At 42.5% G+C, this 25,583-nt stretch overlaps 1 protein-coding gene and 1 non-coding gene across 3 annotated transcripts in view; both read left to right on the plus strand.

The window, feature by feature from the left end:
• Nucleotides 1-25,583, plus strand: part of PLXNB2 (plexin B2) — a 445,494-nt gene that overhangs the window by 95,612 nt on the left and 324,299 nt on the right. The window lies entirely within an intron of this gene.
• On the plus strand, nucleotides 6,486-6,589 carry LOC146340066 (U6 spliceosomal RNA). The gene has a single exon (XR_014784588.1). It is a non-coding gene; the product is annotated as a U6 spliceosomal RNA (small nuclear RNA).

A 25,583-nucleotide genomic window follows, 5' to 3' on the forward strand; every position in this document is an offset into this window, starting at 1 on the left:
ATTCAACCTGTACACAGAACACATCATGCGACGTGCTGGGCTTGATGAAGCCAAGGCTGATGTCAAAATCACTGGAAGAAACATTAACAATCTCAGATATGCAGATGATACCACTTTGACGGCTGAAAGCGAGGAGGAGCTGAGGAACCTTATGACGAAGGTGAAAGAAGAAAGTGCAAAAGCTGGGTTGCAGGTAAACCTCAAAAAAACCAAGATTATGGCAACCAGCTTGATTGATAACTGGCAAATAGAGGGAGAAAACGTGGAGGCAGTGACAGACTTTGTCTTTCTAGGCTCAGAGATTACTGCAGATGCTGACTGCAGCCAGGAAATCAGAAGACATTTACTTCTTGGGAGGAGAGCAATGACAAATCTTGATAAGATAGTGAAGATCAGAGACATCACACTGACAACAAAGGTCCGCATAGTTCAAGCAATGGTATTCCCCGTAGTAACCTATGGCTGCAAGAGCTGGACCATAAGGAAAGCTGAGCGACAGAAGATAGATGCTTTTGAACTGTGGTTCTGGAGGAAAATTCTGAGAGTGCCTTGGACCGCAAGAAGATCAAACCAGTCCATACTCCAGGAAATAAAGCCAGACTGCTCACTTGAGGGAATGATATGAAAGGCAAAACTGAAGTACTTTGGCCACCTAATGAGAAGACAGGATACCCTGGAGAAGATGCTGATGCTAGGGCAAGTGGAAGGCAAAAGGAAGAGGGGCCGACCAAGGGCAAGATGGATGGATGATATTCTGGAGGTGAGGGACTCGACCTTGGGAAGCTGGGGGTGGCGACGGCCGACAGGAAGCTCTGGCGTGGGCTGGTCCATGAAGTCACGAAGAGTCGGAAGTGACTGACCGAATAAACAACAACAATAATAATATATGGAGTTCTGGTTATAGTTGCTTTTAAAAACTCTGCGTACTATAAAGAGAGTGTGCGTGTGTATGCATGCATGCTTGTTCGCTGCTGAGAAGGAATTTATGTAGATCGCAGTCCCCTGAAAAATCTCCAGTGCTGTCATGATTAGAGGGTGTGAAACTCAGAGGATGTGGCCAATTTATGCTACTTGAACTCTACAGCTGAACCACTTCAGGTAGTGGGTGGCAGCTGTTTTTTAAAGCATAATGTTTCTACCTTTTTTCAGGAGATCTGGTTTGTTTTCGGTTTGTATCCCCATATTGCTAGTGATGCTTGTGTTAATTACTGTTTTTAAAGGGAGGATGTTGGTGGGGGGGTTTACTAATTGCATTCTAGGGTGAAATTATATGATTGAATGAAGAGCAGATGAGCATTTTGTTACATTTTAGTTTAAAGGCATGGGATTGCTTTTAGAAACTTACAGAGTACTAGGAACTCTTTCTTATCCCTGCTGTGGGCCTAATTGCTACATAATAACAATAGCTTTCAGATTGTCCCCTCTACCATATTACATTTGCAGAAGTATACGATAGATGTCTTACCATTTTGCCTTACTGTTCAAGCAGACCTGGGTCTGGAAAAGTCTTCTAATGAAATGCAATCAAAATTAATTCTTGCATTGTGGTAATGGACTCTACTGTTCATTCTGCAAACAAGGGAAGGCATTCCTGGATCAATGAGGTGTTCATTCCTTGCAGAAAGTTAATTTATTTGAGTCAACACTGTATTTGAGTCAGCACCTGAGCAATTCTCTGCCTAGGAACTGGGAGTTGAAAGATGTGCTATAGGACTTGACCACAGGAAACACTTAAACTGAAGGGAATTATTTATAGATGCAAGTCTCTTGGAATGAGGTTGCCTAGAAATGTCAATAAATGAGTCATCTTTTCATACCTTGGAAATGTTCATACCCATAGTACTCACAATTAATTTTGGCTTAATTTGGGCATTAGTATTTATTTATTTATTTATTTATTTATTCATTTCTATACCGCCCAATAGCCGAAGCTCTCTGGGTGGTTCACAAAAATTAAAACCAAAGAGCACACAATAAAATATATAAAACATTAAAGCCACAGTATAACAATACAACCAGAATAAAACCAGAATAAAACCTAGCAGCAATGCAGGGATTTAAAATACAGATTTAAAACAGCAAAGATAAAAGTCTAGAAAGCTAAAATGCTAAAACACCTGGGAAAATAAAAAGGTCTTCACTTGGTGCCGGAAAGAATATGGTGTAGGTGCCAGGCAAACCTCACTAGGGAGCTCATTCCACAGCCGGGGTGCCACAGCAGAAAAAGCCCTTCTCCTAGTAGCCACCTGTCAGGATGGACACTGAGCCCATAAAATCCCAGAGTAGTTCTGATTCTGAGGAAGAGCAGTCGCTCCTGGGAGAGGAGCGCGCTCCTCTTTCCCAGGACTAACAGCTGACGGAGATTCCTCCCACCAGCATTCCTAGTTTAGTTAGCAGTCCAGGGAGTGACCAGGCACAGATAGCAGACTTGGTGGATGCGCGACGCAGATGCAGAGAGCGGCGCCAGATGGAGGGTGCGGAAAGGAAGCATAATGCCAGGTTGGCGCGCAAACAATGGCTGCGCCCAGAGGATCCAAGGGAAAAGGGGAGGGACTCTCCCTAGTCCTTAAGTTCAGGGGTCTGCCAGTAATTCCCTTTCAAATGGGGACCAACTGTTCCAATGTAGGGCATAGGTACTGTGCTGCTCAGATCTAGTTGCAATCAGCATAGTTGTTAAGTTGTAAAAGAAGAATAAAGCTTTGAAAGGAATTCCTTTGTCTGTGTCTGGACTTGGCTACTAGATTAGATTGAGAGAGGCCTCCAAGGAGCCCTTGACACCACCCGCCTCCCTTCCTTTGGCAGGGGCTCACAGAGAAGGGTTGCTGAGGATGATCTTAAGGTCTGGGCAGGTATATATGGGAGGAGGTGATCCTTCAGATAACCTGGCCCCAAGCAGTTAAGAGCTTTGATTGTTAGTATAGACTAAGGGTGCAATCCTATGGGGATAGGAGGCTGCCTCTGAACTCAGAGGCAACCGCTTATCCAGTGCAGGGCAGGCGGAACATGGAGAGGATCTTCTCTGCGCTCCAGCCACCCTGCATTTGTGGTAGATGGCCGATTTCGTTGGCTGTCTAGCCACAGCGCTTTGGAGCAGTAGGAGGGCAGCTGGATTACGCATAGGAAGCATCGTGTTGGCCCCTCCGAGATCCCCTCCCCACCCTTGGGAACTCCCCCTTTCCTCCCACTCTACACCGGTCTTATGAGCACAGAGCCGGGGATGATCTGCACTGTCTACTAGGCAGCAGGGGAGGGGCAAGAGGCGGTTTTCTGGGAACCGACCTCAGACTGCAGGCTCTGAGGTCGGTTCCTGAAAACTGAATAATCCTATGGTCGGTCCAGCCACTGTCTAGTAGCCATAGGATTGCGCCCTAAGTCCCATTGAAAACAAGGGAACCTAAGTTAGGTGTAACTTGCTTTCAATGTAACTTGGTCACAACTAGTTTTGGTTTTACTAGGGCCTGAAATTACCAGTGCAATAAATGTCCGAAGATCTACAAAGCACCAAGGCTCTGTTTTTCAAAATTGTAGAAGAATTACAAAAAAAGAGTTCCTATACTTTTGCTTCCATGACAGTCAGTAGTTCAACACTTTTTTATGAATTTGCGTTTGGTATGTTTTAGCTCATTACATTTGAACTGCTGCTGCCTCATCAACACATTAAATTGTGTTTTTAATGCCTCTGTTCTTAATTTTATTTTTAGATCCAATTTACAGTTGTTAGTCTGTTGGATCAGTGATTCCTAATGAAAATTCAAAGCAGGTTTTGATTATGAAGTTTAATGTCTCCCCAAAAGCTGTTAAGATTTAATGTGACAAATCTGTACTTTTCATTAATGGGCATTTAAAAATGTATGCACCTGGGCAATTACTAGGTAGAGATGGTAAATCAGGAACATCGTTGTTGTTGTTGTTGTTGCTGCTGCTGCTGCCATTGTTGCTGTTGTTGTTGTTGCTGTTATAAACCTTTCAAAATGTTACATTATGTGTTTCCTCTCTACTTGAGCCAAGATGATTAAAGAAAAACTGTCAATACATTTTTCATATGTCTTGTAAGGTTACATTAGTCCACGTAAATAAGTTGGTGAAAGCTAGCCCTTTTGACTAGTATGTACCTGTACCAATCATTTGTGGCTCGTTAATGTCCTGATGGAGAAACAAATGCTTGCCTATTTGGTTTCCTTGTGGCACTACTTGCTTACCAGAGTTAACTAGGTGTGGGCTACCTGCAAGCATGGCCATCATCCTTGGTCAAACTAGTTGCTACGCTTTCCCAGTGCTCCTCCTGTATTGGTTCGTGATTCTGACATAGGCACTAGACACTACTGATCCAAGACTGCTGCTGAAATGAATTGTTGAATTCACCCTTCTCTGCCTCCTAATGTTTGGCATCATTCACAAGATGGGTAAGTGCGTTTGCCTGACCCTGCTTCACATCATTGGCTGCCACTAGTGGGTGCATAGAAATGTACAACAAGATATCACAACGGTGGTAAGTGTGCCAAATATTACACAGAGAGGGGAAGAACTAGACATGGGGCTACCATGTTGGAGGCAGCCTTGCATCAGACAGAACATCTAGTTCTGCCCTGACTGTAATCTTAGAAGGAACATTTTTGTGTGGAAAGAGGGAACTAGGCCCATTGGGCCTTCCAGTCATTTCTGCTCAAATCATTCAGACATATTCAGTGAACATGGTGTTTTGGTATGATAAACAAATCTATCTAAAGTGTTGGTTTCTGTTGCACTAATTAGCTAATTTCTGCTCAACCATAGAAAATAGGATGAAAGTTTTCTCAGAACAAACTAGCATCATCTCAATTAACAGCTTCAGTAAACACACGACTGTTCTTCATAGTTCCTGAATTGGACACATGTTCCCTTCCAGACATTTTAGCCTGAAGCTTCATAAAATGCAGCTTATTTGTGAAGACACACTGTTTAAACTTATGCTGCTTTCATAATTGTGTACAGTGCATGGGTGGATATGTAAGCACAATCATTTCTACCAGGAGATATACAAAACATGTACAGTAAGCTCCTCTGGGCATGTAGGAAAACTAAAGTTATGAGTTACATTTAGGAAGAGACAAAATATATATTTTGCACCCTTAACTTGGAGAAGGAGATGGAGAGAGCAGTCCTATGTCCCCTATACAGCATCTGGGGGAGATAAGATTTTTCGGTTTCCCAGCTCCAAGCTCATAGACAGTGCTATGAGCTCGTAGCCTGGAAACCGTGCTCCCTGCCCCTCCCCCTCATAGCCAGGATGGAGAGAACCGCAGCAGCAGCCCCTCTGTGCCTGTCCGTGCTTGTAACATGGAGCACAGACAGGGTGAAAAGAGGGCGTTCCCAGGGGTGGGGAGGGGGAAGAGACTGTAGAAGCTGTTTTAGACTGCTTCCTATGCAGTCTCCAGCTCCGTTCCTGCCCCATCCCTGAAGCCACACTTCAGCGCTCGAAATCGGCCATCTAAGGCAAACTGCAGGGCAGCCAGAGCACGGAAGGAATATTCTCCTCCATGCTTCAGCTGCCTTGCATTGGGTAGGTGGTTGCCTCCGACTTCAGAGGAAGTTCGAGGTGACGTCTATCTCAATAGGATTGCACCCTAACAGTGGTTTTGTATAGCTTGGCACACAAGTTAATGCAGTAAATTTCTTGCTACTTGGTTTCCTTCTCACTCATACTTTTAATTATCAGTATCTGTCACACTTGACTACTAATTAAAAATGATTAGTTTACAGCTGGTTTAGCAGTTGATGAAAAAATGATTCTAAAATTAAAGCTTCCCTTAAGGCAGGCATCTTCAGATTCCTCTCTCTGAGGCCTTTATTATTTCTGCAAAAGATTCAGAGCAGGAATCTGTACAACACATGTTGATTATTTGAATCTTTTAAATTGCCCGTAAAAACCTGTCCAATGCATTCGGGACACTGGTGCAAAATGCACAAGCCAGCAACTTGGACCAGGGTTTCATATTCTTACAATGAAATCCTGCACACACTTATCTGAGAGTAAGCCTCATTGAACTCAGTAGGACTTCTGTCTGAGTAGACATACAGACAATTGTGAGTTGGGTTGCAGAGGAGCACTGGGATGCCACTAGCACTCCTGGTGAGAATTGGACGTATCTTTCTGGATAGTGTCACATGTTGTCACAAAGCTCCTCTTTTTTCGTGCTTACCTCTTAGGGTATGAGGCATTCATGTTAAACATCTGTTGAGGCTTTTTAACGTATATATGCATAACAGAAATAATAACAGTAGTTCCTAGTTTCAATTACACCTCCATCATTCTGCACACTAGTTGGGTGGTTGCTTGATGTTCATGTGCTCCAAGAACCTGTTACAGTATTTTGGTGCACATTTTGAAATAGCCATTTCCATTTTACAGTTCTGAGATGGGATGGCTAAATAACAAATGATGTTCTTCTCCATTTAACCATGATAAATCCTTGTAACTCCATCCCTTCTATTCCTGTTTGAAACTGATTCCTTTAGTAGAATCTATACTGAAAGTGAAATTATACAGAGAAGATTAGCAGAACCCCTTTGCAAATACGACATGTGCATTAATGAACCATTCTGCTGTTGTGTTTTGCCCTTTTGCCATCTCTCCTACGTTGGCTACAGAATACCATTTTAATAGCAGCCTACTTTACATGTTCTACAGAATGCATGAAGACTAAAACCAAGGACATGGATGGGGCCACACATATTGGCCCCATCCGCATGTGCTCAGCCCCCACCCCTCAGATCCCTGATCTTTCTGTGCTGAGCGGCATGTTTTGGCCTAGATATTAGCTGAGACAGGCCCATGGTTTGTATGGAAGCAATGAAATCCTGAGCTGCTCCTGCTTGACAAGGTGGCCTGGCCTGGAATCGTATACAGCGGAAGAGTTAAGGTCAAACCACCACAGACAATGGATGACTGTACCACTAGAAATTACTGGCAGGCTTAAAAAAACAGCAAGAGTTTTAAAACAGTTAGATGGACAAAACAATGTTCACCATCCAAGATACTTCATAAATTACTTTAAAGGTTATCAGGATCCTGAAATTGGCAGTCCTTGTTAATATGGAGAGGAATCCAAATTCTTTTAGCTACTCCCACTATGATTTCTCTGGGTCTCTTGATTCTTTCAGTAAATTCTAAACCAACCCGCACCTTCGTGCGCTCTCTCTCTCTCTCCCACACACACACACACGCATGCGCGCACACACACGTGCGCACGCACATATTTCTGAGAACAGTAATCTTGTATTACAAAATGAAAAGGGGGCAAGAACCACTTCATCATAGTAGTCTCTTCCATTTCCAGTTTTTCTTTTTCTTTTTTAGCTGTGGTTTTTGTAGTCCTCCCCAGCTGCTGCTAAATGGTGGCCAAGTAGACAAAAGTATTTCTGTGCTAGGTCTGTGATACTGTGAGTGTGCAGATGCATATTGCAGCCTGAGGAAATCTGAAATTATGCCCATTTTTCTTTCTGGTTAGTGTTGGATGTAGTTTACTGCATCTGCTGGGAAAATGCATTGATCCACTTACTCCTTCATTGGAGCAGCTAACTGTTCCAAAATGGCTATAATGGATGAAGCCAAATTTTCAAGTCCTTTGAAGTTTCAGGCCCATCTGAAGAAGGTCAATGTTGCTGCTGTGCTCATAACATATGAAGATGCTCCTTTCGATTTTTTTTTTTTTTTGAATGATTATTCATTTTCTCTCATTTCTGTTCAGTACTATTAGTTCTGTGATTACATCTTTTCCCCATCCTGGACATACTGGTAGTAAAGTAACCATATTGTCCTTGAAGTCATGTCCAAATCTCATTAGAAATAGTATTGATTTCATATGTTCCATTATGCTCAGGGAGCAGTTTCAGCAGTGCCTGTTATGTGTAATAAAGCTTTTGATACTTACTGGGAGCTTTTGTTTTTATGCCCAAATCCTGGGTCTGTTTTACCTTTAATATTTTGCGTAAGAATATCTTGTACAGCACATTCACTGTTCTTCCACCAGCACATAAAATTTAAACATGTAGGATAGCCATGCATCTCTGAAAGATCCCAAGCTGTCCTGGCTCAGTTAAGGATAGGGCACCGAGTTCACTTTCATCAGTATCTACTGAGGGGGGAGTGTGCGTGGCAAGCATTTCTGCATGCCCAGTTCCCTGCTCTGTACTTAGCTTCAATTCTGGGTGACGGTATGGACTCACAAGCTTTGATCAGATTCCTGAACAATATTGCTTGGCTGTTCTCTTTTTCAGGCTAACTTATTGGGGGGAAAGTTGCTCAGTAAAGAATTCTTTTGCGCGTGCAACAAGACTAGCATGTGGCACAATGTGACGTAGCTGGGCCATACATTTCAGCTTTACCTCTCTGTCTGGAAGAACCCAGCCATGTACCAAGAGTTGCCAAGTCCACCAAGTCCCATTTCTCCCCCATCTATTTCCTAATTTCTGCATGTGTTATCTGTCCTGATGGGTATCTGTAATCTTCAGTATTGTAAAGTAAGACTACTACAATTTATTGTAATAGTCTTTGAAACGGCATAGTAGGCTTTCTCTCTGCCCCACCTGATATGCTTGTTGTAGAAACAGGAAACAGGATAGATGGGTATAAATCAAGGGTGCTTGTTGCTGGAGCGGCAGCAGCAGCGGCAGCAGCAGTGAAGCAGTCGGTGGTGGCCATCAACTGTTTTGCCCTTGCCGCCTCCAAAATTCAGTGGTGCGCAGCAGCACGGGTATGGCCCTAGGGGCTCGAGTGTGTGTGTGAAATTGGCCTCCAGGGACCATGAAGTTACCCACTCCTGACAAGTCAAGGAAATTTAAAACAACAGTTTAAATCGGCAAGAAAAGAGGGTGATTTAAATAACGGAGTTAAACTTTTCCATTTATGCTAATTCCTATATTTCCTAAACAGTTGTGCAAATCTGACCACTAAATCATGCTAATTTACAACTACATACAGTAATGTTACGCTATTGTTTCATTCTTACTAACTGGTCTTGCATTGTTTGTTGCACTGTATACATTTTGCATGTATGTCTAGAAAGGTCTGTCTAGAAAGACCCGTACAGAGTCTTTCTAACACCAGAACCCATGACAGTTTGTGAGATTACATGTGGAAATATAGGCACCTATACTCTGAATTATTTTGTATTTTCTTTTCTTTTTTCCTCATGTTGCTCTTTTCTGCTTCACTCTGCCTTGGCACAGCCCCATTCTCCCCTCAAAACCAAGTAATAAACAAAAATGAAATGCCCGTGACTGTTAGTAGCTGGTAGAGCTTTTGATTCAGTTTGGTTCAGCTATACTGTATATGTCCAGATTATTTTGTACTAGCAAACGGACCCGGCTTCACATGGGAGGAATAGCCCTTACATTGATATACTGAAGCCTTCACACAAACTGACACAGCTGTCTGAGTGGGACACATTGTGCCCGCCCCATCAAGTGAAGCCACACCAGTTGACACCTCTAGGCACAGCCCTGCCATGGTGTCTCCTGAGGGAGGGGTCTGTCCCTGAGGGGGGCTGCCCCACAGCAGGGGGATGGTCTGGCATATAACAGTGTCCCTCGACCTACTAATCTGCTGCTGTCTTAAACTGTATGGAGTGCAAAGCTATGTGCTAGTTAGTGAAGACTTCAATCACATGGACACACTTAAATTAATTTAAATTAATGTGTTTTAAAAACAAAATAACCCTGAAGTGCACATTCCTAGGGTCCCCTTAGCAGACAGACAGAGACACATCCTTTTCTATGATTATAGATAATCACATGGTCAAAATGTATGGTTACTTGCTGCAATACTGAATCATGATGCGAAGTTTGGTTGATATCGATCAAATGGTATTGAAGCAGTAAATTTTTTAAAATTTTGAGTGGCCACCATTTTTTTCAAGAGGGCAGGCGGAATTTTCACTATGCCTATAACCATCCCAGATAGAGGTAGAACAAATCCTGAAAGTTTCATAACAATCGGATAGGCGGTTTTCGAGTTCATCGAAGACATACAAACACTTCCTTTTATATAGGGAGAGATTAAACTAGGTATTGAGAAAAACTTAATATATACATTTTTTAAAAAAACACGTGCATTTTTTTGAATCCTGGGTAGAAATATCTCTCAAGTTTATTGGGGATGGATCACATACAACATATACATCTTCAAATTGACAGATACTGAGTTGATACTGGGCAGGCAGCTATGATCTTGCCAAGCTCTTGCCTTATGTTTTGGTCACTGACTACTAAGAGCAATTTTCACTTCCAGTATGTGACAGGTTCAGTCTCTTAATTCCTTAATCAATGAGACATTTCAACTTATCCCTATATAATATTTACGCATCACAAGGGAATGCTTGATTGAAATAAATATATTTGCTTCTCTCCAAGTGGAACAAACTGGAGAATACTGTATAGCAAATTAGAAGGGCTATACAGTATTTTGAAAAGGGCTGTATTACAGCCATGTATAAGTGCAATTCCAGTCCATCTTGTAATGCAAAATCATATTGGCTATTGATAAACTGGTGGGCTCTTGAATGATTACTGCCCAGTTTATTGAGAAATGCTATTTATTGTTCTCCATTTCCAATTCTTGTCTCCAGAAGAGATTCTGGGATGGGACAAAGTGGGTCTGTGCCTCTAAGGCTCATTAGTTGAAAAATAACTGTTTATGCTACGTTGTGCTAATCTTCTAAATATTCCTTGCTTTAAAAAAATTTGCATGACTTTTATCTACTACCATTATATCCTTTTAATGAACAGTACTGAAGAAGGGTGATTTCTGTATTGTTGTTCAGTCGTTAAATCGTGTCTGACTCTTCGTGACCCCATGGACCATAGCACGCCAGGCCTTCCTGTCCTGCGCTGCTCTCTCCCGGAGTGTGCTCAAGTTCATATTCATTGCATCGGTGATGCTATCTAGCCATCTGATTTCTGTATAGCAAGGCCTTATGTTTTATATTTAAACCAGCCACATATTAGTGTCATCCAAAATAAAGTTTTCTTACTTGTTCAGCAGTAAGAACATCTGTTTTTTTTACATAGTAGTTGAGATTTTAAAAAATGTAGATATAACTAATTTTGCTTGTGTCCCTATGCCAGGAATGAATATAGTTTATTATTGTTAGTCTTTATTTTTACAGGGATCTAATAAAATCCTCACAGAGCTAGAAAAAGTGCAGAAAAGGACAATCAAAATGATCCAGAGGCTGGGGCAACTTCCCTCTGATGAAAAGCGACAACTTTAAGGGCTTTTTAGTTTAGCAAAAAGGTGAGAAAGGCATGATATGATAAAGGTGTATGAAATAATGCATCGTGTAGAGCAGTGGTCTTTACTATTTTTCAAGTCAGAGCCGCTTTGGCAAAAAAAAAAATCAGTGTGAGAGCCACCCTTCCTACCCTGCCTGCAGCATCTGTCTCCCTTCTTCCACACCCACCAGCCACATCTGTCTCATGTCTGCCTCCCTTCTGCCATGCCCGCCCACCCAGTCTGCCTCCCTCCCTACAGCATTGCTGCTCCCACCCTTTCTGAAGAGTGGCTCTTCAGAGTGTTTGCATGCTGAAATGCCTGGCTCTGAGGGGTCCTTCCTTAGATGTTGTAGGAGGAAGGGTGTCCCTGCAGATCGCCTGTACTGTAGGTGATCTCCAGGGATATCCCTCCTCCACAAAGGGAGGGAGTGCGGTGGCCAGTCCTCCTGTCGCCACTCCTTTTGCTCTGCCACCTGAGCTTTAGAGACTTGCCAGTGGAGCTTCGGCGAGCTACTTATGGCCTGCAGGCCTTGCAGTGAAAACCAAGGGTGTAGAGAAAAGGGGTTCTTCTTCCGCCCTCATAATACTGGAACCTGGAGTCATTCCATGCAACTAAATGACAGAAGCTTCAGGACAGATAAAATGAAGTACTCCACACAGCACTACCACAAAATGTAGTGATGGCTACCAGCTTGGATGGCTTTAAAAGGGGATTAGAAAAATTCATAGAGAATAAGGCTATCAGTGTCTACTAGTCTGTATAATATTTCCAGTATCAGAGGCAATGTGCCCCTGTACAGCCGTTGCTGGAAAGCATGACCAGGATGGTGCTATTGTGCTCATGTACTGCTTGTGCATTGCCTGTAGGCATCTGTTTGGCCCCTGTGGAAGCAGAATGCAGAACTGGGTGGGCCACTGCTCTGATTCAGCACAGCTCTTCTTATGTTCTATGTATGTCTACTTAGAAGTAAGTCCAGCGGAGTGTAAGGGAGCTTAGTCTGAGGTAAGTGGGTATAGGATTGTAGCCTTATTTTATAACCATGTTGTCTTACATAATGTGCTCTTAGATCATTATGATGATGATGATGATGATGATGATTATTAAATTTACTAATCGCCCATCTGGCTGGTCACCCAGCCACTCTGGGCGATGTACAACATACAATAAAAACAGTTTAAAACAATAAAATTCTACAATAAAAACATTTTCTAAAATACCCTAACCCACCCCAAATGCCTGCCTGAACAACAGCGTTTTTAATGCACGACAGAAGTTCATTAAAGAGGGGGCATGATGGAGTTCCCTAGGGAGGGAGTTCCACAGAGTGGGGGCCACCACAGAAAAGGCCCTCTCCCTCATCCCCACCAGTCTAGCTGTCCTGGCTGATGGGACAGACAGAAGGCCATCCGAGGCTGATCTTGTTAAGCGGTCTGTCTGGTGCTGCTGGAGGCGCTCCTTAAGATAGGCTGGGCCAGAACCATATAGGGTTTTAAAGGTCAAAACCAACACCTTGAATTTGGCCCGGAAAACAAGTGGTAACCAGTGCAACTCCTTCAGCACTGGAGTGATGTGATCTCGCCGGCGGCTGCCTTTAATCAGGCGAGCCGCCACGTTCTGTACCAGCTGCAGTTTCCGAACCGTCTTCAAGGGTAACCCCACATAGAGCGCATTACAGTAGTCTAAACAAGACGAGACCAGGGCATGTACTACCGATGGGAGCAGATGGTCGGGAAGGAAGGGGCGCGGCCGCCGTATCAGATGGAGTTGATACAGCGCTGTCTGGCTCACAGCTGACACCTGAGCCTCCATGGACAGCTGGGAGTCCAAAATGACCCCCAGGCTGCGGACCTGGTCTTTCAAGGGTAGCCGTACCCCATTCAACACCAGGTCAACATCCCCCAGCCTCCTCTTGTCTCCCACCAAAAGTACCTCGGTCTTGTCAGGGTTCAGCTTCAGCCTATTCCTCCCCATCCAGCCACTCACCGTCTCCAGACATTTGGACAGGGATTCTACGGCCAACCTTGGTGAAGATTTAAACGAGAGGTAGAGCTGCGTGTCATCCCAATATTGATGACACTGCACCCCAAACCTCCTGATGATAGCCCCCAGCGGCTTCACATAGATGTTAAATAGCATCGGGGAGAGGATGGAACCCTGTGGCACCCCACAAGTAAGTGGCCATGGGTCCGAAACCTCCTCTCCCAGTGCTACCCTCTGGTACCTGCCGGAGAGGAAGGACCGGAACCACCGCAATACGGTGTCCCCAATGCCCAACCCCTCCAGGCGGTCCAGGAGGATACCGTGGTCAACGGTATCGAAAGCCGCTGAGAGGTCGAGGAGAACAAGGAAGGAGCATTCACCCCTATCCAGAGCCCTCCTCCTATCATCTACCAAGGTGACCAAGGCCGTTTCTGTCCCATGCCCAGGCCTGAAGCCCGACTGAAATGGGTCTAGATAATCAGTTTCTTCCAAGTGTGACTTCAACTGCACCGCCACCACCCGCTCAATCACCTTGCCCAAAAATGGCAGATTTGAGACTGGGCGAAAGTTGTTCAGAACTTGAGGATCCAAGGAGGGCTTCTTTAAGAGCGGTCTTATCACTGCCTCCTTGAAGGCTGATGGCATCACTCCCTCCTCAAGGGAGGCGTTCACCACCGCCTTGATCCCCTCACCCAGTCTCTCTCTGCAGCTCATAATGAGCCAAGATGGGCAAGGATCAAGTAAGCAGGTGGTCGGCCGTACTGATGAAAGCACCTTGTCCACTTCATCAGGAGGAAGAAGCTGGAACCGATCCCACAAAACCGGTTTGCCACAGGCCGCCTCTTGGTCACTAACTGTATCCACAGTGTGCAGAGTAACACACCTAATCTGATCAATTTTATCTGCAAAGTGCCTTGCCAAGGCCTCACAGGAGGCCTTAGAATGCTCCAGTGGTTCCGGAGCCACAGGACCGACCAGGCTCTGGACCACTTGGAACAGATCATCAGAGAGTTCCCTTCAGAAGGTTGAAATATTTAGAGCTGTAACGTATGCTGTCACTTTAGAGGTCCCTCATATATAGTTCCCAACAATATTGTTGGTCACTTACCACTAGATTTTATATCTAACTTGAAGTTCATGGTTTAAAACAGTAGTCAATAAATATGAGTAGTGTTCTGAGAAGAAGGTATTCTCTGTCTTTTTAAGCTCTAGAAAGGAATGTGTGTTCTTAAAAGGAGCTTTTGGATCACTGGGAACTTGAAAGATGAATTTTGAGAGGCAAAGAATGATTGACTTGAATTAGTAGAGGGAAAGAATCTTTATTCACAGCTGGAAAAGGAAGTGCATAGTCTAAAAAGTCCTTTGAAGCATTTGTTCAGACTAACATAAGCTAGCCTCTGAAATTTTAAGGGAGCAATCCTACTGGGATAGGCGGCCGCCTCTGAACTCAGAGGTGACCGCCTATCCAATGCAGGGCAGGAGAAGCGTGGAGGGGATCATCCCCTCCGCACTTCAGCCGCCCTGCAGTTGTGGGTAGTCAGCCAATTTCCGCTGTCTAGCTGCAGGAAAGTGGAGTGGGGGAAGCTGCTGCTGGATGACACATTGGATGTGTCATACCGGCACTTCTGCCTTCCCCACGCCGGAATGCCCCCAGGAATGCCCTGTTTTCGCTGCTCTGCGCTCCTCTTCCAAACACGGAGCACGGAGCCGTTCCGAGCTGCCTGTGAGGCAGCGCGCGGGGGGGTGGTCAGTTCTCAGGGAACCGACCTCAGAGGATGGGCTCTGAGGTCGGTTCCTGGGAACTGATGTATCCTATGGCCTTCTAGCCACTGACTAGCAGCCATAGGATTGCTCCCTAAGTGAATTAAAACCAGCAACTTTACTGTCAATGCACTTGCAGATTAAGGAGACCTGGATTCACTCTAGAACTCTGTTAAAATGGACTCTGGCACCATGCTGATCAGATTTGTTATAATACTAGTCCAAACAAAAGCTTTTTTCAGTTGTTAAAATTAGTTTGATCCTTGTTTTATGCCATAGGTAGATATTTCTGTACTGTTCATTTTAGTGTCTCAGTAACAATATATTCTCTTAATTAAAATGTATTTAGTTTATTAAACTAAGTTACACAAATGTGTATTTTGCTAATCTAGGATTGTATATTGTTCCTTTAATTGTATGTAAGCATAATGCTTGTGTATTTCATAAGGGCTGTCTTCAGTGAGCCAAATATTTATTTTGAACAATAATTACATCCCTTTGCATGGACACAGCAAACTCTTTGTGTTCGCATACATACCTAGAGACCAAGGGGCTGTTCAGACATCATGGCAGCTTTCAGCAGCAAATTGTGGGTTAATTTTCTGTAAACAACTTCCAGTTGGCACGATTGGAGGTTGTCAGCATGATGTACGAACCTTGACCAGATGGGTTGCTTAGGGACTAAACACCCAGCAATTAACCCATAGTTTGTTGTTCAGTTAACTCCTGGGATGTTTAGCCCCTAAGCAACCCATAATTCCAGGTTCGCATGTCATTCTGATAAGCTCTGATTGGGGAAATGGGAGGTTGTTTATGCAAAGTCAAAACATCTCACAGGTGGTGCACGTCCCTGCAAATCATGGGTTAAATAACCCACAAGTTGCCGCCATGATGTGTGAACCATGTCAAAGTGTAGGAGATGATATGTTTGAATTAATGACGTTTTTTTAAAAAAAGAACTCATTTCAAAGGAGAAGGGGGCCTATGCAAGATGGACATATTCTATGTCTGGGGATAATTTTACTATGTGGTGGTATCTGACAGGAATTAAAACTAAAGAACTTAAATCCAAAGAAATATTTTGTTTGTGAACCAGGGAACCATGTATGCAGCAAAGACCTGTCTTTAAAGGTACTGCTCCAGAAGAGGCAAGCTGCTAAAAAAAAAAAAAAAGTGCAGGGGAGCTGTGGCTTGACTCTTCAGGAATGGCAGTTCCTGCAGAGAAATTGTCAAGAGAAGCTTCGGCTACCTCTTTAGCTTGCTTACTGGCATGTAAATTAACTAATTGAGTTGTGGCCAATATTGGTAGTTTTTGAATGTTATATATCTTAAGAATATGGCTCAGAGCACCTCATGAATATTGGAAATCCAAGAAAAGCTTATAATTTTTAATGACCCTTGTTGAAAGGTCGAACACAGCATTTATGATCTTACTTCTCCTCAGTAATTAGCAGTCAGAATGAATAAGTGTGCCAATTTCATAAAATAGCAGCTCATTGGGGATGCAGAAAATTAATTCAGTTCTCCAATTAGAAGCACCTGTATTGTGCTAAATGACAGTTTTCTAGCTCTGTAAACAAATTGCTTTTGTGACTTTAAAAAAATTAATTTTTCAAACTTGCCAAACCAGTTACAAATAATAATAAAAAAGTTACCTGGCCTGCCTTGGACCTCCTTCAGAATTCTCTTTCCATAAATGTGACCTTAACTGTGCTTGTATACTGTATCTGAGTGAAGATTCAGTAACTCCCTAATTGCTTTGTTAGTAGGTACAAAGTAATGATTAAATAATTTGTAACAGAAGTTCACAAATACAGCCAATACTATTTTTATGATCTGGTGCGTGGTGAAATGAGGAATTTCTCTTCCTAGACTTTTAATCCGTTGCAAGCATCAAAGAAATAATTAAAAACAAAATAATTAAAATGCAATATACTACCACTAAATATGAAAAGAGATGCTGTAAAAATATGATGTATAGTAAAGTAGTTCAAGTAATGCAATGCTCCACCTACAATTATCCAGGATCTGTTGCATGGATTTTTTTTTTTTAGCAAACTTTGTCTTTATTTATTAAAAACAATGTAAAGCATGCTTCATCCTTGCAGATATTTGGGTGGTGTACATAAGTACAATAACAAAACATGCTGAAGGGTCCTTCCTTAGTGGTTGTACATTCCCTGTACTATGGGTGATCCCCAGGGACACCCCTCCTCCCACAAAGGGAGGGAGTGTGGCAGTTGGTCCTCCTGGCAGGGGGAGATGCACAATTCGCTGCTCCTTTTGCTTTACCTCCTGAGCTTTAGTGAACCTCCAGTGGCGCTTCTGCGAGCCACCATTGGCCAGCGGGCCTTGTAGTGAAAACCAGGGATCTGTTGTGAAGTTTAGAGGAGGACAACTAGTAACAAACTTTATCCTTGGTAATCTAAGTTTGGAATTTAACATACAGTTGTAATGGTATTGCTTTCTTATTATTCCTGTAATCTGATAATTCTACAATTGAACATTCTACTCAAGTAAATTAGTTCATCCAAAATGTGTAACTAATTTTGTTACTGTCAGAAAAATGGTCTATACCAGCCTTCCCCAACCTAGTTGCCTCAGATGTTCTGTCCTACAGCTCCCAGCATTCTTGACCATTGGACATGCTTGTTGGCTGTGGCTGACGAGAGTTGTAGTTCTAAATGCCTGAAGGGGTCCAGGTTGGGGAAGGCTGACCTATATGCATGCATAAATAAATGTGTTTTAAGCTGTCTTCTGGATCTGTTTCTATTCTACATGTGATGTTTACTATACATACACACACACACACACAGTGTGCACATGATGATTTAGTTTGCCAGATTAAGGCCTACTACCTGGATGACACTCATACATTAGCAAAATGTGCTTTTCACCTTCAAGTGGAGAGGTTAGGAAAAACTGCCTAACCTATCATTTGTGTGGTACAGATGTATTCCTCAACCATGGTTTGCAAACATGCTACTAGTCATGTTAAGTTGTCAGATGTAGCTCTCAGCTAGGATTTGTGTTCTGCAACCATAGTTGAATGCTATGCTTGCAAAGAGCCTTAATAACCCTACACTGAAAACAGAGTTGTATTACTTTGCAATCCTTATCTTTAAGTAGTTGAATTAAGTGACCCTCCGTTGACTATGCCACATTTATTTATTTAAATTTCCACAGTTCACCCTTTTCCAGCAAATTTCACTTGCATATTGACTAGTCATTTATAAAACACTTTCTTTTAAGGATCCAGTTCCTTTTATCTTTAAGATTATTTTGATATTATTATTATTATTATTATTATTATTGCTTGGTATATGTATCTGCTTCTTTTTTCCAAACCAGCTTCAATTGTAGTTGCTCACTAGCTAGTTCAGCCACCTTCAGGTCTGTTTATACTTGAGGGAGGTATAACATTAGTGGTATTAGGTAGTCCTGTTCCCTTCCCACTGATGGCAGAATGCTCTCCAGTATACTATAATAATGGGACCAACTACTGTTAATAACCATTGCAAGACTGGGTCATGTCAGTATCCCTGAAATCAATTAATTGTACTATGGTGTACTGCCAGTGTAAGAACTACTGCCAAAAAGCAGGTCTAACATGAAGCCCTACTCTCAAAGTAGCACATAAAGTGCTAGCATGGCTTACGGATAAAAAGAAGAATGCAGGGTGTTATTTTTCAATGTAGGCACAGAACTGTCAGCAGTGAAAAGACAGTTTTGATTAAAATAAATGCTTCCAGCCCCAGCCCTACTGCCACCCACAAGATAAGGGGCTTTTGCCAAAGGAAAGGAAATATAAGACATCCTACATGTCTCTGGAAAGGTTCATAGACCCTGATATCACTACCACATTACTAACCATCAACAGCAGACTCAGATGCTATTTCAGGCTACAAAAATAGGCCTCCACAATGAATGCTTCCGTAATGTAAGGATGCATGTGCAAGGAAGTGTTGTTGTTGTTGTTCAGTCGTTCAGTCGTGTCCGACTCTTCGTGACCCCATGGACCATAGCACGCCAGGCCTTCCTGTCCTGCGTTCTCTCCCGGAGCGTGCTCAAGTTCATATTCATTGCATCCGTGATGCTATCTAGCCATCTCATCCTCTGCCGTCCCCTTCTCCTTTTGCCTTCAGTCTTTCCCAGCATCAGGGTCTTTTCCAGGGAGTTTTCGCATTAGGTGGCCAAAATATTGGAGCTTCACCTTCATTATCTGTCCTTCCAATGAGCAGTCAGGGTTGATTTCCTTTAGGATGGACTGATTTGACCTCCTTGCAGTCCAGGGGACTCGTAAGAGTCTTCTCCAGCACCACAGTTCGAAAGCATCAATTCTTCGGCGCTCAGCCTTCCTTATAGTCCAGCTCTCACAGCCATACATTACTACTGGGAAAACCATAGCTTTGATTAGACGGACCTTTGTCGGCAAGGTGATGTCTCTGCTTCTTACTATGCTGTCTAGGTTTGCCATAGCTTTCCTCCCAAGGAGCAAGCGTCTTTTAATTTCATGGCTACAGTCACCATCTGCGGTGATCTTGGAGCCCAAGAAAGTAAAATCTGTCACTACTTCCATTTCTTCCCCTTCTATATGCCAGGAAGTGATAGGGCCAGATGCCATGATCTTAGTTTTTTTAATGTTGAGTTTCAAACCAGCTTTTGCACTCTCCTCTTTCACCCTCAACAAGAGGCTCTTGAGATCCTCTTCGCTTTCTGAAGTGTACTTGGTCTTAATAATATATGGCTCTAAATTAAATTGTTAGCTGTTTACCCAATGCATAATTAACTTATGGAATCCACTACCACAGCATATGGCAGTGGTCACTAGCTTTAAAAAGCATGGGACATAGATCTGTCTGTGTGTATATCACTGTGGGCCAAAGCAGACATTTCTTTAAATCTGTACCTAGTAGCGATGCCTTTTTTTCCATCTCTAGAGTAGGTGTCGAGGGCCTAGTCCAGATCTTAAAAACCCCATCCCCCACACTAGGATCCTGATCCAGATTGGGAGGCACCCCTGTGCCTAACCTAGAGTAAATATAGAGGAGGGAAATTTGCAGCTTACGGATTTAAAAGAAAGGCTGTTTTGACCCCATGGCAGCTGAACGATGCCTCTGTGCTTCTGAATACCAGATGTTGTGGACAAACCAGGGCTGTTGCCTTTATGCCTTGTGTGTGAGCTCCCCACAGACATGTGGCTTGTCCACTGTTGGAAATAGGATGTTGGGCTAGATAGACCTTTTGGTTTGATCCAGCAGTCTTCGTTCTTCTTAGCTAGTGCACAGTGCATCTTTGTTGCAGCCATTGGTTGCCCTCCAAGTGTGTTGGACTGCAACTCCCATCATTCCCAGCCTGGGAGTTGAAGACCAACACATCTGGAGGGCACCAGGTTGGGGAAGGCTGCTGTAAAGTTACACAACACTCTACACACTATTGGTATTTAGATTTTAGTAGTGTGTGTTAACGCTGAGCAATATTCCCAGTAGGAGCACAGCTTTTCCTTCCCATAGCAAGGCTAGCCTACCTACTCTTTCCTCCCTTCCCATCAATTACACAGGGATAGCATATCAGAGCTTGTGTGTACATAATATAAAAGAAGAGATGTGGTTGTGAAATGCTTTGCTTGATCATGTGGAAAGGCCCTAGGTGTCTTTGCTTTCTGTCATTTAAGTAATTTAGTTAAAAACATACACTTCAATCCTGTTAGTATTCCACTGTTACTGCAGAGATAGCTCTAGTATTCCTGCAGTTCTGCTTAGTAGCAAACCTGCCTATGGAAGAGTCTTTTGTTTGGCAATCCAGGACAAAGTAGCTTCAGCCTCAGCAGGTGAAATTTAATTACTTACTGCCTAAACAAGCTGTGAACACACATTTAATTGCTTACAGCAGAAAAGCCGGTGACCTCACTTAGTGCACTGTGTACGTGTATGTAGACTGACCTGGTTCTGGAAAAGAAATTATATCAGTCTCCTTTGTAAATGCCAACAGACAAATGTGGAAGTCAATAATACGCATTGATTCAGAAGTATCGAAGTATGTCTTATCAGAGATTAAGTGGCACCTTAGAGAAGGTAAGGACCAAAGAAGAAGTAGCACCTGAGACTGAAGCCCCTTACCAAAAGGGTCTGTGATCCTTTGTGATCCTGTGTGAGACTGGATCAGCGGAGCAATGTGCATCTGTGTTGGTTTCACGCATGGATCTCCTGTGCTGGCTCCATGTAACTCATGTGTAGTTATTAACTTTAGAGGAAGTGCCTGATTATTCTAAAATAGTGTGTGTCTAGCTAACCTAAACTTTTAGGGATATTTGGACTGCTTGATACTTGAGGGTAATCTTAAAAACATAAGAAGAGCTGTGCTGGATCAGATCAAAGGCTAATCTAGTTCAGCATTCTGTTCCCACAGAAACCAACTAGAGGCCTATCCAAAGCCCACAAGAAGGACATGAACACGATACGACCTTCCCGCTCATGTTCCCCAGAAACTGGTATTGAGAGGCATACTGTCTCTGATACTGGAAGTATTATACAGCTATCATGACTAGTAGCCCTTGATAGCTTTATCCTGTATGAACTGCCCAATTACATGCCAGTTTGTATCATATCAAATATGCAGACATTATTATATATTATTAATTTGCATTACCTCAAGATCCTATGCTGATGCTCTTCTCTATATGTCTACTTTATCAAAGGGACACTATTCAGTCACAAGGAAGAGGCCTTTTCTTTTTTTAGCAATGGTGCCCTAGTTATTGAATGCGCTCCCTAAGGCGACTTTCCTGATGCCCACACTGTAATCCTTTCAGAGCCAAGCAGAACCTTTCTGATTTAGTCAGGTACTTTAAATTGTTAATATTTTTAGTGTGACTTGCAGTATTCTATCTCTTTCATTATTTTATTTGCATTATGTCAAATTGCTTGTACACCACAGGAATCCAGACAGGATGAAGGGTGGTATGTACATGTTTTAAATAATACTGCTGTAAGTGGAAAGTAATGCTAGGTTCTAATCTGGATCCCCACCCCATGCTGGTAGTTTGTGTGTGTGTGTTGGGAGGAGAGGGAACCTTCACTTAATACCAGAACTATACAGCTAAACTGAAGAGGGACCGTATCTCAGTGGGAGAGCACATGCTTTGCCGACAGGATCCCTTGCATCTCCTGGTAGAGCTGGAAAAATTCCTGCCCGGAAGCTGCTGCCAGGCAGTGTCAACAATACGAGGCTAGATGAAGCATTGGTCTGACTCGGTACAATTCCTTTAAGTTTCAGCCATACTTCCCCTGGAACCCATCATTAGCATGCCAGAGTCTTGTTCATTATCAGAATTAAGCAGACAAATCATTCCACCAACTAAGAACAGCCAGGCACCATTCACTTCTTGGCCTTTTGGCTAAGATGTGAAAATATTATCTGGTCTTGGCCTTGGGGCTAAGATTAAACACAGAATCTGTTCTTATCAGTTTAATATCTGAGTAGGTATAAGGCAGTTTCCTATATTCTAAGTGTAGTTTGGTCCTCATTCTGTCCAAAAGCTGTATTGAACTGAGTTCACTGGGTGCCTCTAAATATGAGGCCCAGGGGTCCTATCTTTCATTACATTTGTTTGGTATTTCCCCAAGCCATGTGAATGTCAGACACAGCTAATGTCCAGTTAATGTCCTGTCAACTCAATGAACATTTGCATTTCTCATTGTGAAATAATCTTACTTGTAACAGAAAAGATTTTGAACATTCATATGTGCTTCATTGATGAGTTTATACTTATGATGTAATAGATTAAGTAAAATATGGTAGAAAGCATTTGCCCATCTAGATGTAAGTTAAAAAAAACTATACATGTTTTCTCACTTCCTTTGCCAGATCAGCTTTAAAAAGAAGCTAATTACTGATTGACGAGTATCGCAGACCATCCCCCCCCCCCTAAAATTGCTGAATTTTTTACAAGGAATAATTACACTGTTCTGTACTGGGGGAGATTGTATCTAAAAATGACTCTCTTGGAAGTCCATTGTAGAGCGAAGATACTATAGCATCATTTTAAAAAAGGGGAATGCCATATTTGAAAATCTAGTAGTGGGAGGTAAAATATATACCTGAATTTTGTCTCTGGAGATCTTTGTAATGCTGGCATGTCTTTTTCATTGCAGTGGTTTTACTTTGAATGAGCTCTCAGCATCCTACATTTTAGAGAGAAGCAACACATTTATTCTGTAAATTGCAAAGCAGCTTGTCAAAACCTGAATCCTATTTCTCTGATAAGGTGCCCATGGCTAGACTGCTGTATTAATCTCATTGCCTTTAATATCCTTTTCCATTCATTGCCATGCTGGTGGGCTGATCCACAGGTCCTGATTATCTTCCTGGACTTGGGAGTCTGGAGTTATGAATATACATATTTCACTTTTGTGTTCCATGGTTCCAGAATGAATACTTATTATGCTCAATGGAAGGTGGGGGGAAAGTATTCCACTTGAGGCCTACATCTGATATGTGGTATAGACATGGCATTACACTAATGTTTGAATTACATCTTAGTAGTCTGGAGAAAACTTAACTTAATGACATGGTTTGTAGTCCAAAAGTTCATGGGTCTTCTCTCCTAGGTTAATGCCTAGTCAGAACTGTTTCCATCACTAGCCATTTTACCTGACTGCATCAGAAGGAGAAGTGAGATAGCAAGCTGGCCTGTCAGTTCTAGAACTGTTATTATATAACCTTTATATAACACTATGTAAGAGATGGCACATATATTTCTTATCTCCCCACCCCCACCCTTTTTCCTTTTGTATAATGTCTGTTACATTGTAAACCACTGTAAACTACCTTGAGTACATTGGCAGAAAAGGCAGCATATAAATGTAGGATGTAGTCATGCCTATAGTGGTTTAATTCCAGCAGCAGCATGCAACCATACTCAAATTTTATTATGTTTTGGTGTGAGGCCTGAATTGATAAACCATAGTTTTATTATTGGCCAACAAATCAGAATAAGTATCAATGATTCTGCACAACAAAGAGTCTTGTGGCACCTTAAAAACCAACACATTTACTATAGCATAAACTTTCATGGACTATAGTCCACTTCATCAGATGCACGGAATGTTACTCTGAGTTGGGGTATAGAGAAAGAAAATGTAAACTGTGAAGTCAGAGTGAAATGAAATGCAATAAATACAGACCATGATGACTACTTAGAGATATTTTTAAATATGGTAAGTAGTATATAGATCTATTAAATAATAAAATTGATAATTGCATTAAAGCTTAAATATGTATACAATAGTTACAGTGATCATTCACAAAGCAGTGTTGATGGTAACACAAATAGCTTACCAGTGCCAGGATATTTAAGAGCTATAATGGGATAAATCCTGTAATCATGATTCAGGCCACAAGTGATAGAACTGAACTTCTTGATAAGCTATAATTAAGGAATTTTACACTCTGGTCTCCCTTTGAAGTTCCTTTCTTCCTGAGTGGCCACTTTTAAGGCCAGTAACCGTTTTATTATATGCTTGTATATCGCCCAGAGTGGCTGGGTGACCAGCCAGATGGGCGATTAATAAATTTAATAAATAAAATAAATAAATGGCTATCCTTCCAGTTTCTGAATATTCTGACGTGCGATTGGAAACCATGGTTTGTGTTAACTATGATGTCTCCTGTTGTCTGACTTGATAAGCTGTAGTTGCTGCACCTATATATGGGAGTGCCCAGTAGGTTGAAAGAGGCAATCAGTTCCATACCATAGGGTTTGGGTTTTTTCTTAAAAAAGCTCAAATTCTGCTCATGATCTATGTCTGAATTGAACCAGTATTTTAGGACCTTTTATTCTGACACAGAAGCATAACAGAGAAGTGCTAATGTTTATAAATAGAATGCCAAACTGAGTTTGGAATGTTGTGAGGTGAAAAGCAACTTGGGTATCAGGCCTTGCAGATGTGTTGCTATGTGCAGGTAACAAGCTTTGCTGGATGATCTGCAAGACTCCATAAAACTAGCCTTGGCTAACTAGGCAAGCCATTATCACAGATTCCTCCCTTCCCCAAGTTGTGTGGCATGTGCAGAGAATTTAGGAAAGGAAGGGTATTTGCCCTTGCACTAGGCTTCAGTACAGTGGCAAACAGTACTTCACTGCTATTGCCATCTGGAAAGAAACTTAACTTTCTTCCTTGACGAGTTTTCCATGTTTCTCTCCCTTCCCATATGACTTTTTCCGAAGGTAGCAGCAGCAAGATAGGCTTGTTTTAGGAAAGGAAGTGAGAGAAACTTCCCTCTTCCAAGTTATCCATTAGAGGAAAGGGGAGCTGTTCTGTATGCTGCCCGATTTTCCAAGTCTGCTACTTGCCCATGGACAAACGTTTCAATCCCTGCTAGGGCTGCCAATTATCCAGGGTTTCTATAGACAATTAAGGGATGGCATGGTGTCTGGGAAACCTTTGAACTCTGTCTTGGATGCACAGTACCCAGGAGTTTCTATATAAAGACAGTTAGACATTTACTGTTGGAAGCATACTCTTTTAACATAAGAGTGGATGGCGAGAGGATAGTTTTGGGGTTGTTTCTAGACCTCTTATATCAAAAG

This window comes from Heloderma suspectum, chromosome 7, assembly GCF_057233095.1.
Source record: "Heloderma suspectum isolate Gila_16-S chromosome 7, 16-S_ref, whole genome shotgun sequence".
NCBI classification, from domain to species: domain Eukaryota; kingdom Metazoa; phylum Chordata; class Lepidosauria; order Squamata; family Helodermatidae; genus Heloderma; species Heloderma suspectum.